The 12499-nt window shown below is 37.9% G+C and overlaps 1 protein-coding gene across 4 annotated transcripts in view; it reads right to left on the minus strand.

Annotated features, from left to right (window-relative positions):
* The window catches only part of LOC122813711, a 332384-nt gene extending 320273 nt beyond the window's left edge, over window positions 1-12111 (minus strand). The window contains exon 1 of one of the 4 annotated variants that reach the window (XM_044086177.1): window positions 11219-12111. The gene's annotated coding sequence lies outside the window, so the exon portion shown is untranslated. Of the gene's footprint in view, window positions 1-11126 lie in introns of all 4 variants that reach the window. The other 3 variants (XM_044086176.1, XM_044086178.1, XR_006366722.1) reach the window with 3 other exon arrangements.
* Window positions 12112-12499: the final 388 nt, after the last annotated feature.

Raw genomic sequence — 12499 nt, forward strand, 5'->3', positions numbered from 1 at the left:
TAAAAAATGAGACCACAATAAAGCATTTTAAAACTTTTCCCATCTTTAATGTGACCCATAACCTGCGCAATTGAAAAACAAATCTGCTAGGGGAAAAATATAAAAAATAAAAAAAAAGGACAATACGCTGGTTGCACATGTGTGCACACCCTTAAACTAATACTTTGAAGCACCTTTTGATTTAACTTCAGCATTCATTCTTCTTGGGTAGGAGTCCATTAGCATGGCACATCTTGGCTTGGCAATATTTGTCCACTCTTCCTTGCAAAAGCACTCAAAATCTGTCAAATTGTGAGGGCATCTCTTATGCACAGCCCTCTTTAGGTCACACCACAGATTTTCTATTAGATTTAGGTCTGGGTTCCGGCTGGGCCATTCCAGTGACGCCATTCTTTTGTTGATTTGGATGTATACTTGTTGTCATTGTCATGTTGAAAGGTGAAATTCCTCTTCATCTTCAGCTTTCTAGCAGACACTTGAAGGCTTTGCACCAAAAGTGACTGGTATTTGGAACTGTTCATAATTCCCTCCACATTGACCAAAGCCCCAGTTCCAGCTGAAGAAAAGCAACCTCAAAGCATGATACTGCCACCACCATGCTTCACCGTGGGGACAAAAATAATTCACCTTACTACAGGAAGATCCGGATTTCCTTTGCAATATTGGCAAGAAGATCACACAAATCTATATGAATATAGAATTAAATGTATGGGAAGCTGAAAAAACAAGTGAAGTTTAATTTAGTAATACTAAATAAAAAAAGTCAGTGGTCTTTTAGTTTCTCCTTTTTATCATTCATCTTCCACCCAGATCCTTCAGTTTGTCTTTTAAGTAGAACCAGTTCAATCCATATCCTCATTTTGTTCAAGAATGTTACTGACTTTTAAGAAAGAAACAGCAGCATCCAAATCTTCAGCAAATCTTTGTTTCATCTGAAAGAAAGACCTTCAGTCTAGCATGAAATAACAAATTGATTTTAATTTGCTTTTTTCTTTGATTAGGAGAAGAAAATGAAAAGGTTTCCTTTTGGAAATAACTGCAGAGGAATAGTCAGTGTCAAAATGAATAATCCTGTCAATTCTGACAGGAGATTTAGCCCAGGCAGTTTTAGGAATGAATTCCTTGTCCTGTGAGAAGAAAAATGTGACAAATGTAGATCCTGAAGATGATTTATTTTTTAATGAAGGGGCAGAAGACAGGGACAGATGTACTCTCTTGATGCCAAAAGACATTGCCTCAGGTAAATCCAATACCTTAGGAAGTCAGGATTTTAAGAAAATGTTCAGGTTGTTACCTTCTATTTTCTTAGGAAGACTATAGATTCTGACATTTGTTCTACGTGACCTATCTTCAAGGTCATCAACTGTATTAAGAAGAGATGTATTTTGTTTTAATAAAAATTCTATGCTGCGTTTATCTTCCATCAATCTTCCTTCTACATACAGCGTCCTCTATACCAGAAAGCTGGTATTTTTGTTGTTGTAAAGTTTCCTGTATTTGATCCATTTGTTTAGTGCATTTTGAAATTATCCAGTTTAATATCTATTCTGTCCATCTTCAATGACAATTCCTAGATATTACTGAGAAGAAACTGCAGTTCTTTTTTACATGTAGAGAACCAAGAGCTGTTTTTAAGATGACTCATTTCAAAGTTATTAGTAGAGGCAACTTCCAGTAATGTATTTGACTGGAAAAATTACAAATTTCAAAAAAATTTCTCAATAACTATCTTAGTACTTAAATGTATCAGAATCTTTGTGAATATGGCTGTAAGATAAAACTATTTTCAAAATTCCAGTCAAAGAAATATAAAAATAGCAGAGGAGGAAGAAATCTGCTGCTACCCTGTCAGCATCCTAGCCACCCCCCATGCTGTATGTATTCAGTGTGAGACTGTTTTGTACAGCAAATGTCTGTCAGTCTTTTGCTATTAAACGTGAGCGAGAAGTTTTAAATAAATCCAAACCTCTGATCATTGTAAAAGTAAAGAAAATAGTATGCACACTGCCAGGTTAAAATGGTATTTTATGGTAATGGAGGAGAAAAGGCCAGGTAATGGAATACTGGTATAGCAAGGGTGTTTCAGCCTGTTTCCCTGCCTAAAACCCCATTTGACAATGATCCAGCTCTGAGTGCATGTGAATCTAGTTCCATGGAAAGGAAGTTACAGGATTTAAAATGGAGTCTGTCTACAACATAAACTTACACGTGAACTGTATAAGGAGTTTATATAGACCATCTTGTGCTTCTTCTCTGTTGAATGTTCAAAGATGGAAGACATTTTTGTTTGTACATGTGATGGTGCTACTGTTGTTAAATGAAACAGGACCATTACTTGAAAATGTGACAGTCTGCAACACTACTACTGTAACGTTTTCCTTTTAAAGCTAGGCAGCGAGTTTTTTTTTGTTTTGTTTTTGAATGATTAACAGTACAGGCCTCTAAATGTTGATTTCATCAGATTTTGTTTAATGCTAGTTAATTAAAATGTTTACAGAATGTGATTTGTTTCATTTTGGTCATTCTATCACTGAATCTTTAATGCCTTTTTTTATACTTTCTTTCTGCTGGCTGTGTTACGGTACAGTTTATGCCTCATTGTTAGGTTTTATTTTAAATTTTGAGAGAGGGAATGATTAATTACAATCAATTTTATTTTCCCATTTTCATTTATGTCCCTGCATTAGGAACCTTGCTTTATTAACATTACACTATATATAAATAAATTCCACTTAAGAGAGATAATGTAGTCAAGTTCTATAGAAACTTTGATGGATTCTAGTAAAGTTCTTCTTTGCATTATGTTCATGAATGTGAATAACGTGGTGTGCTTGTGCATGTGTGTTGGTTAGATTTAGCAGTATAGACAAGCCGCAATTGTCTAACAATATACTAAAATTTGTTTGGAAGTGCCAATGCAAGAATGAAACTGAAGATTCATTATCCGGCAATTGCCCGGGCAATGAGAAGTGCTTAAGGTGCTTTTATGTGTGTGTATATAGGGGAGGTGGCTCAGTCCTCTTCCCATAATACCATTAGTAGCTTTTGTAAGACTTCTATGGGTGTGTGGAAACCTGCTGTCAATGTGTGTTAGGAGGACTGTTCATAAGTTTTTTTTTTTTTTATGTTGATGAATTTTCCTTATTTTGCCTGACACTTTACATATGACTATTCCATAGGAACCTTTGCATGGCTGTGCTGCAGGTTTCATAACTCAGCACAGACGGAGCACCTTTATGTATACATAAGCAGACCCTCCTCACATAAGAAATCGCAGTGTCACACACTCCCTGTCCTTATGAATTTTGGTGTGGCAGAGTCCTTTCTGCCCATCCACTTGTATCATTCTATGGTGCTACCTGCAAATTATTGGATCTGCCACTACTCATATATAATTATCAGCCACGGGATGACAGGCAAGACCAATCAGGAAATATTAATTCAAGCACCAAAAGTGGTGGTGCTGTGGTAGCGCTGTCGCCTCACAGTAAGATGTTGTCCTGTTTGATTCTCAGCTAAAGCGGCTTCTGTGTGGAGGAGACATGCGTGAATGGGCGTACCTTCGTTGAAAGTTGTGCGTCAGGGCTGGCAACTCGGCATGTAAAAATCTACTGCCAATCATTAGCGGACCGGAGTTCCGCTGTGGCAACCCCTAATCGGGAAAAGCCGAAAGATACAACAACAACCAAAAGGGAAAGTGGCTAAGATTAATATGTACTCCAAGTAAACCTGTGCTGCGATAGTAATGGTTTTAAAAAAATCTTTTTTTTATGTATTGCTGTTTGTTAACCGGGTTGGTCCAGCTGGGCCAATGGCCCATTTTCAGTGGAGACCCAAGGAAAAAGCTCTAGTTACAATTACAGGAGAATATAACAAAAGTAAAACATTAAATGGCTATACTAGCAAGAACTTGTACATTAATATTAAGGTCAAGTGTTATACAGTTGTGTTCTAGTAGCAGAATATACATACAGTAAAGTAAAGAAATTCAAATTAAAAAATATCTACGATGCAAAAAATATTTATAATAATAAAAGTGTAAGTGTAAGATAAGATTATATAATTAGAAAAGGAAAAAAAGTGTAGCTGATGGGAGTGGGGAAAAAGGAGATAGGTACTAAGTAGTTAGAATATCAGGTTGGAGTGAGACAGGGACAGGACCAGCTCTTTTGCAGGTAGTTTTTAAGTTCAAGTTTGAATTGGTGTTTATGGGGATACGTCTCATGTTAAGAAAAAGGGAGTTCAGAGAGCGTGCTACAGAGTATTTGTATAGGGACTTTCCAATAGTTTTGACGCTTTGTAGATGTCCAGAAGATGCCTGTCAGATGTACACAGCTGACGTTGTGGGTTATAAGGAGATACAATATTAGAGATGAAGCGGCGGGAGGTGGGGTTATAGAGAACATAGTGCATTGTACGGGAGATTTGAAGCGAATCTAGCTAATTTGTTATGTTTGCTCTAGTTTGGTAAGAAGAGATGACAAGGTTAGTAAGGACTGGTGCAGCGTATAAGAAGAGATAGGGCAAGGGAGGGTACGGTGGAGGGTGAAAGCAATTTATGACTACAGTATAGGAAACTAAGTTTTTGGTGTTTTTTTTTTTGATGCATTGATTGATATGAATGTTGAATTTTAGTTCTTCATCAATGACGGACACCAAGCAGTTTAGTATGGGGTTCAGGTATAATGTTGGTTTTGTCAAGAGACTTAATGGAGAAAGGAGATTTGAGATGTGCCATTGTTTTAGGGAGGAAAAGTAGAAGTTTAGTTTTTTTTTTTTGGATTAAGTATTAGTCGGTTATCAGTAAGCCAGGTTTCAATGGAAGTGAAATTATTTTGGGTAAGAGCAAGGAGTTCAGGGATGCTACGGGCAGAGGTAACAAGTGTGGAGTCGTTGGCATATTGTAAAAGGATAAGACAGGTTAGTAGCAGAGCATAATCTGTTAATAACAATGTTAAACAAGAGTGGACCCAGAATGGAGCCCTGGGGAACACTAGTGCTGACAGGCAGAAATGGGGGGGGTTACCAATGTACAGATTATTGTCTATTAGGTAAGTAACTACAGAACCAGTTAATGGAGGGGGTAGAGAGGTTAAGCTCAGAGAATTTAGTTATTAGTTTAGGGTGAGAGACCATGTCAAAAGCTTTTGAGAGATCAAGAAATAAGCTAGGCACTAGAAGGTTACTATCACGGGCTTCTGCTACAGTTTGGGTAAATGAGAGTACAGCGGTAGATGTGCTGTGGTGGGTTCTAAAGCCATGCTGGGTGGGAGTTTCAGATCACCAAGTGCCCTTCTAACCTTCAATCCCCAGCCTTCAACAGCTTCCGGCGCCTTCGACCTGAACAGCCAAGTCCTCCAGATTATCGGGAATGCTCCACATTCAACCATAAACAAACCCATTGTTCCTCTGTTCTGCATTGAACAGCTTTGGCTGGTTCATATACCACAATTACTGCCACTCGGTGTCGTGATATACAAACTGATCAAACAGCTGCTCCATTGTTCCGTGTTGAAAACTGTTGGCTGTGCTACACAGTTTTTGACTGGCTTGTATACTGCAACTACAGCCAATCACCACTGTGGTATAGGAACCAATCAAGTTAACTGTTCCCGAGGATGGGAGACAATGAGAGCTGCCAAATTACAAATTCACTAAAAAGGACATTGGCATCATTGCATGGTGGTTTCACGAGGATTTGTTACAATGACCCTCACCCCCAAGACAGAGCAATCTATCTTTAAGGGAAAATATATTTCTAACCTCCCCATGAAATAAAAAGAGAGAATGTAGTTTGGCGGGGGAAAGTATTTTAATGAGTAGTTTGCTTAGCAGAAATGTACCAACCCCTACCCAACCTCTGTCTCTATACACACGAGGCACACACATCTCTCAACCACTTAGCACAACAAATTTGGACAAAGTCAAACAGAATGGAGAGACAGAGGCCCAAAATTGGGAGAAAATTTAAGTACTGCTCTCATAAACTTAGAAAGTTGCTAGAATAAAAGAATTTGAGTTACCATGCATTTTCTGAAGGATGTGGAATGTGAAAATCAAATGTCATTATTTAATTAAATTCTCAGTAATTTGCTAGAAAACCACAACCTTTATAAGGACTAGACTAAAAATAGGAGGCAAACATCTGGACCTTCTGCGAAAATCTGGACAGTTGAGAGGTAACAACCTCCTAGAGTAAGAAATCTGGACAAAGCCAATAGCCAAATATAATGCAGTGATAAAGCCACAAAAATAATGACTTTTTTTAGATATTACTATTATAAACTTAGAAAGTTGCTAGAATAACAAGCTTTGTTTGTATGACATGCACAGAATGGGCGTGCCTTCGTTGAAGGCTGGGCGTCGAGCTGGCACCTCGGCACTGTAAAAATCTACTGCCAATCATTAGCGGATCGGAGTTCCGCTCTGGCGACCCCTAAACGGGAAAAGCCGAAAGAAGAAGAAGAACATGTTCTGAAGGATATAATGTCTGAAACTGAAATTTCTGTTACTATCTCATTATTTCATTTCTCTGCGATTTGTCAGAAAACTACATGTTTTATTAGGTTTAGACCAACAACATGAGGCAAAAATTTGGGCATTCTGCAAAATGCTGGGCAGTTCAGAGGTATGACAAAGGAAAGTGTGTGCAACATGTGCGTTTGACTTTTTCTATATACAAGAGCCACTGCTTTTTTGCTTCTACATTTATGTGTGCACATGTAGATGTCTGTGTCTGCAAGACAGTGTGTGTATTATTAAATACTACATATGGTATATTTTGGGGCTTTGTATTAGATTAAGCCCACCACAATTTTTCTGCATGAATGGGCGTGGCCAAAATGATTGACATGGAAAGCTATGTGACGTTGCTTGGAAAACACGGCTGAGTGACAAGCCATGCAGATTATTCAGTCACAGTGCCATGGTGAATATTCTCTGAACGTTTTTAACAGATGTTTCATGCTTTTTTAAGGTATCTTTAATTATACTTTTGTGCAGTAATTGCTTTTGCGGGGGGTAAGCCCCCCTGCACCCCTCACTTCAAATGGCTGCTCTCCATACAAACTAAACAACCAGAGTGCTAATTAGAATACCATTTACAAAACATTAACAAGTCGATTTCGTTTTTAATAAGGAAATTAAAAAGTACAACAAAACGATACATGTGCGCCATCTTGCTGGGTTATTTCAGAAGGTACCCCGCCAACACACACAGACTATTAAACAAGATTAAACATTAAATTAAAACAAGCAATTGGTCAAAAACGTGTTCCTTTTCTAAAGTTATCCACTCTTTTTTTTCCATAAAACCTTTGTTATGTAATGACAACATCTGATATGCTGTATACACTGGTTACCACAGTTAGTAGTGTATGTATCCCACCCGGAATTAATTTCAAAGGAAATCGTCTGTGTGCGCCATAGGATACTTTGTGGGCGCAACAGGGATCCTGCAAAACTAGCACAGCTTAATTGCAACATTCAGAAAAGTAACAAAAGCATTTCAAATGTCAACACCGAAGTACTGTGAAGTCCAACCTGTTTAAGTTAATTAACGTTATTAACCAACTAAAAAGACAAACACCTGGTCTGAATGATCATGTTAAAACCTCAATCTAACAGTGTAGTACCTCGTGGGGGGTTCTGCGCAGGTTAGGGTGTGTCCACAGTGATTGGCAGGTCATCGCACATCTGATGAACAGCTAATTTTACACTCTGCTAACGTTATATAATTATTATTATACAATTCTTCCTCTAAAACGTGCACGCTGATTGGCCAGCCCAACCAGCGTGCCCGTTGTAAATCCCTCAATATACTAACTGAAAAAGATCCGGTCGCCCGGACTTTTTCCGTTAGTATAAAACACTGTCTTGCTATGTTAAAAGAGTTTAACATAGCGACACAGGTTTAAAAAAAGCAACGCAGATCTCAGTTGCTTTTTTTAAAGCTGTCTCGCTATGTTAAACTCCTTTAACATAGCCACACAGTGTGTAAAAAGCAACGGAGATCTTGTGATCTCTGTTGCTTTTTTTTTAAACCTGTCTCGCTATATTAAATGGGTTTAACATAGCGAGACAGCTTTAAAATAAGTAACGGAGATCTCTGTTGCTTATTTTAAAGCTGTCTCGCCATGTTAAACGCATTTAACATAGCAAAACAGTAAAAGGCAAGATCTTGCGTTCTCCGTTGCTTTTGCCCACAGTTTTGATGTACTGCGTAGGCATGCGCAGTACATCAGAACTGCCGCGGAATACCAGACAGCAAAGAGGCATTATACAATGCCATTATTTAAGAAAAGTAATTATTTCTTTTCTTAAATAATGTCATTGTATAATAGCAATAACCCACTTCTGGGTGTGGGTAATGCGGGATTTAACCACGGTTGTCTTTGTTTGGTCCCTCGGGCTTTGCCCTCGGGACCAAACCACACCAACCATGGTTAAATCCCGCATTACCCACACCCAGGCATGGGTTATTGCTATATTATACCATGATCCCCCCAAAACGTGCACGCTGATTGGCCAGCGTGCCCGTTGTAAATTGAGTTATACGAATGGAAAAGGTCCGTCGCCCGGACTTTTTCCATTAGTATAACTTCGTTTTAAACACTGTCGCTATGTTAAATGGGTTTAACATAGCGAGACAGCTAAAATAAGCAACGGAGATCTCCGTTGCTTATTTTAAACTGTCTCATGTTAAACCCATTTAACATAGCGAGACAGTGTTTAAAAGCAATGGAAAGCAAGATCTCCGTTGCTTTTTAGTCTCGCTATGTTAAATGAGTTTAACATAGCGAGACAGTTTTAAAATAAGCAACGGAGATGTCCGTTGCTTATTTTAAAACTGTCTCACTATGTTAAACTCATTTAACATAGCGAGACACTAAAAAAAGCAACGGAGATCTTGCTTTCTCCGTTGCTTTTGCCCACAGCTCTGATGTACTGCGCAGGCGCGCAGTACAGCAGAACTGCCGCGGATGCCAGACATCTGCGGAAGGGCAGTAAACAGGCATTATACTATGCCATTATTTAAGAAAAGTAACAGTTTCTTTTCTTAAATAATGTCGTATATAATAGCAATAACCACTTCTGGGTGTGGGTAATGCTAAATTTACCCACGGTTGGCTTTGTTTGGTCCCTCGGGCTTCGCCCTCGGGACCAAACCACGCCAACCGTGGGTAAATTTAGCATTACCCACACCCAGGCGTGGGTTATTGCTATATTATATTGACTATACATGACATCATTTCACTGCCGTGTTATTTACATTAATAACCGCTAATTTTACACTCTCCTAACGTTTTTAAACAAGCATGTTAACTGACTATGCTGACTCTTATAATGTTAAACTACTGGTAATAATATAAGTTCCACTACCATGTTATGTACATGAATAACCGCTCATTTTACACTCTTCTAACGTTTTTAAACAATCATGTTAATTGACTATATTGACTCTATAATGTCAAACTACTGGTAATAATAGAAGTTCCACTGCCGTATTTTCATGAATAACCGCTAATGTTACACTCTCCTAACGTTAATAATAATGTTGTACATGAAATAATAAAAATCTTCGGAAAATAGTAACCATTTAATGCACAACTACCTGCCACAAAAGAACTTGTAATGCCTTCTTGAACATATTAGACAAGTACCAGGATGCGCACCAGGAAGAACTGGATGTCTGTAATCATGCCAAATAACTGTTTTAGCCTCAACTGCAATTGTGGTTCTGTTATTGAATTTCATTCAGGTGTTTGTATTTAATTTTTCTGCCCTTTTTAAATACATGTCATGCTTTCTTAACCTTGTCTGATTTAATGATGTACTGATTTTCATTAACTGCATTTGATTTGCATTGTTTCCCATTCCAATAAACTTGGTTGTGGCATTGACTTTCATACCGGTGTTTGTATTTCATTTCTCTGCCATTTTTAAATATATGTCATGCTTTTAACGCTATTTTATGTATATTTAATTACATAAACGTGGTTGTGGCATAGACTTTCATGTTGCAGCATTTGGAGTAATTCTGTCTGTGGCTGCAAGAAGAGAAATGTAATTAAAAAAATCTTCAGACTATGTAACTTGTATTGTTATCGCAGTAAGTCTGAGAAAATTACCGTCTGTTGTGAACTTTTCATACTGGATCTGACAGTGTTTGGAGTATAATAAATATTTTAAATATATGTCATGCTTTTTGCACTGGTTTATGTATATTTCATTAAATAAACATTGCATTTCATTCTGGTGTTTGTATGACATTTCTCGGTTTTATTTTATGTGTATGTCATCGGATGATGAAACGTGAAACTGACAGCTACATTTCATTCCTATGACAGCTAATTACTATTAATATACTTCGTAAGTCGTGGGCGTGTTAGTGGCGGGGTTTGCTAATGCGCATCCTGCGAGTTACTACACTTCGATTACCGTGAAAATTCACAAAGTAGGAAAAACGCTTAACAGTAATTCGTTCATTTTTAAAATCTCGTACGAAATAAACATACGTAAATCCACTGTACTTATAAAAAAGCAACTCATCCCAAATGAAAGGGATGAAAAATCAACATGTAACCGATTTGCCTTTTTAATAACTTAATGACTATTAAAAGGGCAACTGATTCAGTCTAAAGTTTAATATACAAGGAAGAAAAGGCGTTGTACTGAAACAATTCAACAATTACAATGTTTAGTATACTGTTTTTTTCTGACGACAGTTTTTTCATGTTTATTCAAAGTACTTCTAAAGTAACGTTATACACAGAGTGCTGGGCGGGGTTTGGGCGGTCCTTGCTAATGCGCATCGGGTAAGGTAATGTTCTAATACAAAACCTAAGCGGGTTGAAAGGCCGTGGCCCTTGTCAAGGTACTCTCAGTTCTAAACAGGATGTTCCGCATTTGACTGTTTGTCACTGCTATATTCGGTGTTCAACATCGGCCTCTTAGCAAGTTGAGACTATGTCTTCCACACCTACTAAACATATCTGTACATGGAAATGCACAGAACTCCCCCCACCATTTCCAATAGGATTGTGTGAGATACTACTAAAATGGAAGTTTAATAACTGAAAGTGATACAATTGATGCAAACACATAAACGCAAAGACCATACAAACCTGTGCCCTTAAATGAATATTCCAAAAATAATTTCCTCAAAATGCAATTTGCTTCGGAAAAAAGATGCCTGCAAGGACAAGCGTCTTCTTACTTTCTTTAATAATGGTGACTCCCCTGTGTCATGTAGTTTGGTTTCCCGTGGACTAAATAGCTGCAAAACCATCTGCAATGAAGAGGAGGATTCAGAAAACCGTGTGAGGGGGTAGTCAAGTCTGAAAATATCGATAATCTTGCAAACAAAAGGGTAAGTATAAGTCACGTGAATGTGGTGTATCAAGTCTGAAAAACACGTAGCGTCAAAGCAGGTACAGCAGAGATCTCTCCTGTGTATCGGTAATCTTCAGTTAATTATGCATCTGCAAACAATTCTGTCATCCCGACAGTGTTGCGTAAAATGTGGAAATTCAATAAAGGATCTAAAATACAATTACAAGCGATATCATTGGTAATGTTTCAACAGCAAACCTTAATGAAATCTTGAGTTTCTCCACTAAAACAGAGTTAACAATTATGATCATCAGTCCTCCAAATTGCTCTGTCTCTGAAGAAACACAGTATTATTTCAAGTATTAGATTAAGCTTTTATATTGCAAAAAGTGAAGTTCCGTCATTTGCAATGGCCGCGTGTATATTTAGTTTTGCAAAACGTCACCTTTGTACAAAAATGGACCACTTTGGATTTTTGAAAAGGTAGCGACTCAAACTACGACCAGACTGGCACACCTTTTAACGTCTTTAAAGTGTAAAATAAAATGGGGATATTGAGTTTATATGTAATAACAAGGCTTTTATCATGCATTTCCTGAGAGATATGAGGTTTGAAAATAGTTATTTAAAGCCACAGCGATTTGGCAGAAAACCACAAATTTTACGGAGACTAGACGAAAAAATCAGCATGACTCCAAATCTTCAACACTTCAGAAAATTTGTGCTATTTATGGTACACGGGTCGCAGCTAAATTCTCTCCGGTGCTGAAACTCTGACGTCACATAGGATGTCGGGGCAGGGTTATTTGTTTGTCCTCACAACAACTTGTAATGGTTGCGGTTTCGCTTTCCTCCGTAGAAAAAGGTAATTGAGAACATTTTGTCCCGATCCTTTTCTTCTAAATAAATTATGAAACAGAGCAGCTGCCCAGTCGTGAAATGGGTTTCGAGCTTGGCTACTGTGTTTTTGTGCAGGATCAGACTTCAAACAGTTGACAAATGTCAGTACAGTCAGGGTCAGTTTTCTTTAATTATTTGGTAAGTGTGATTCACCACCCTTTTCTCCAAAGTTCACCATTTTTTTCGGGGAGGGGTTAAGACGGACGGACGGACGGAGGTAAAATTTGAGTCAAAATCAACAGCACTTGAGAGATATGGGCAAAAC

This window comes from Protopterus annectens, chromosome 10.part0 (genome assembly GCF_019279795.1).
Source record: "Protopterus annectens isolate FY-2018-M chromosome 10.part0, PAN1.0, whole genome shotgun sequence".
NCBI classification, from domain to species: domain Eukaryota; kingdom Metazoa; phylum Chordata; order Ceratodontiformes; family Protopteridae; genus Protopterus; species Protopterus annectens.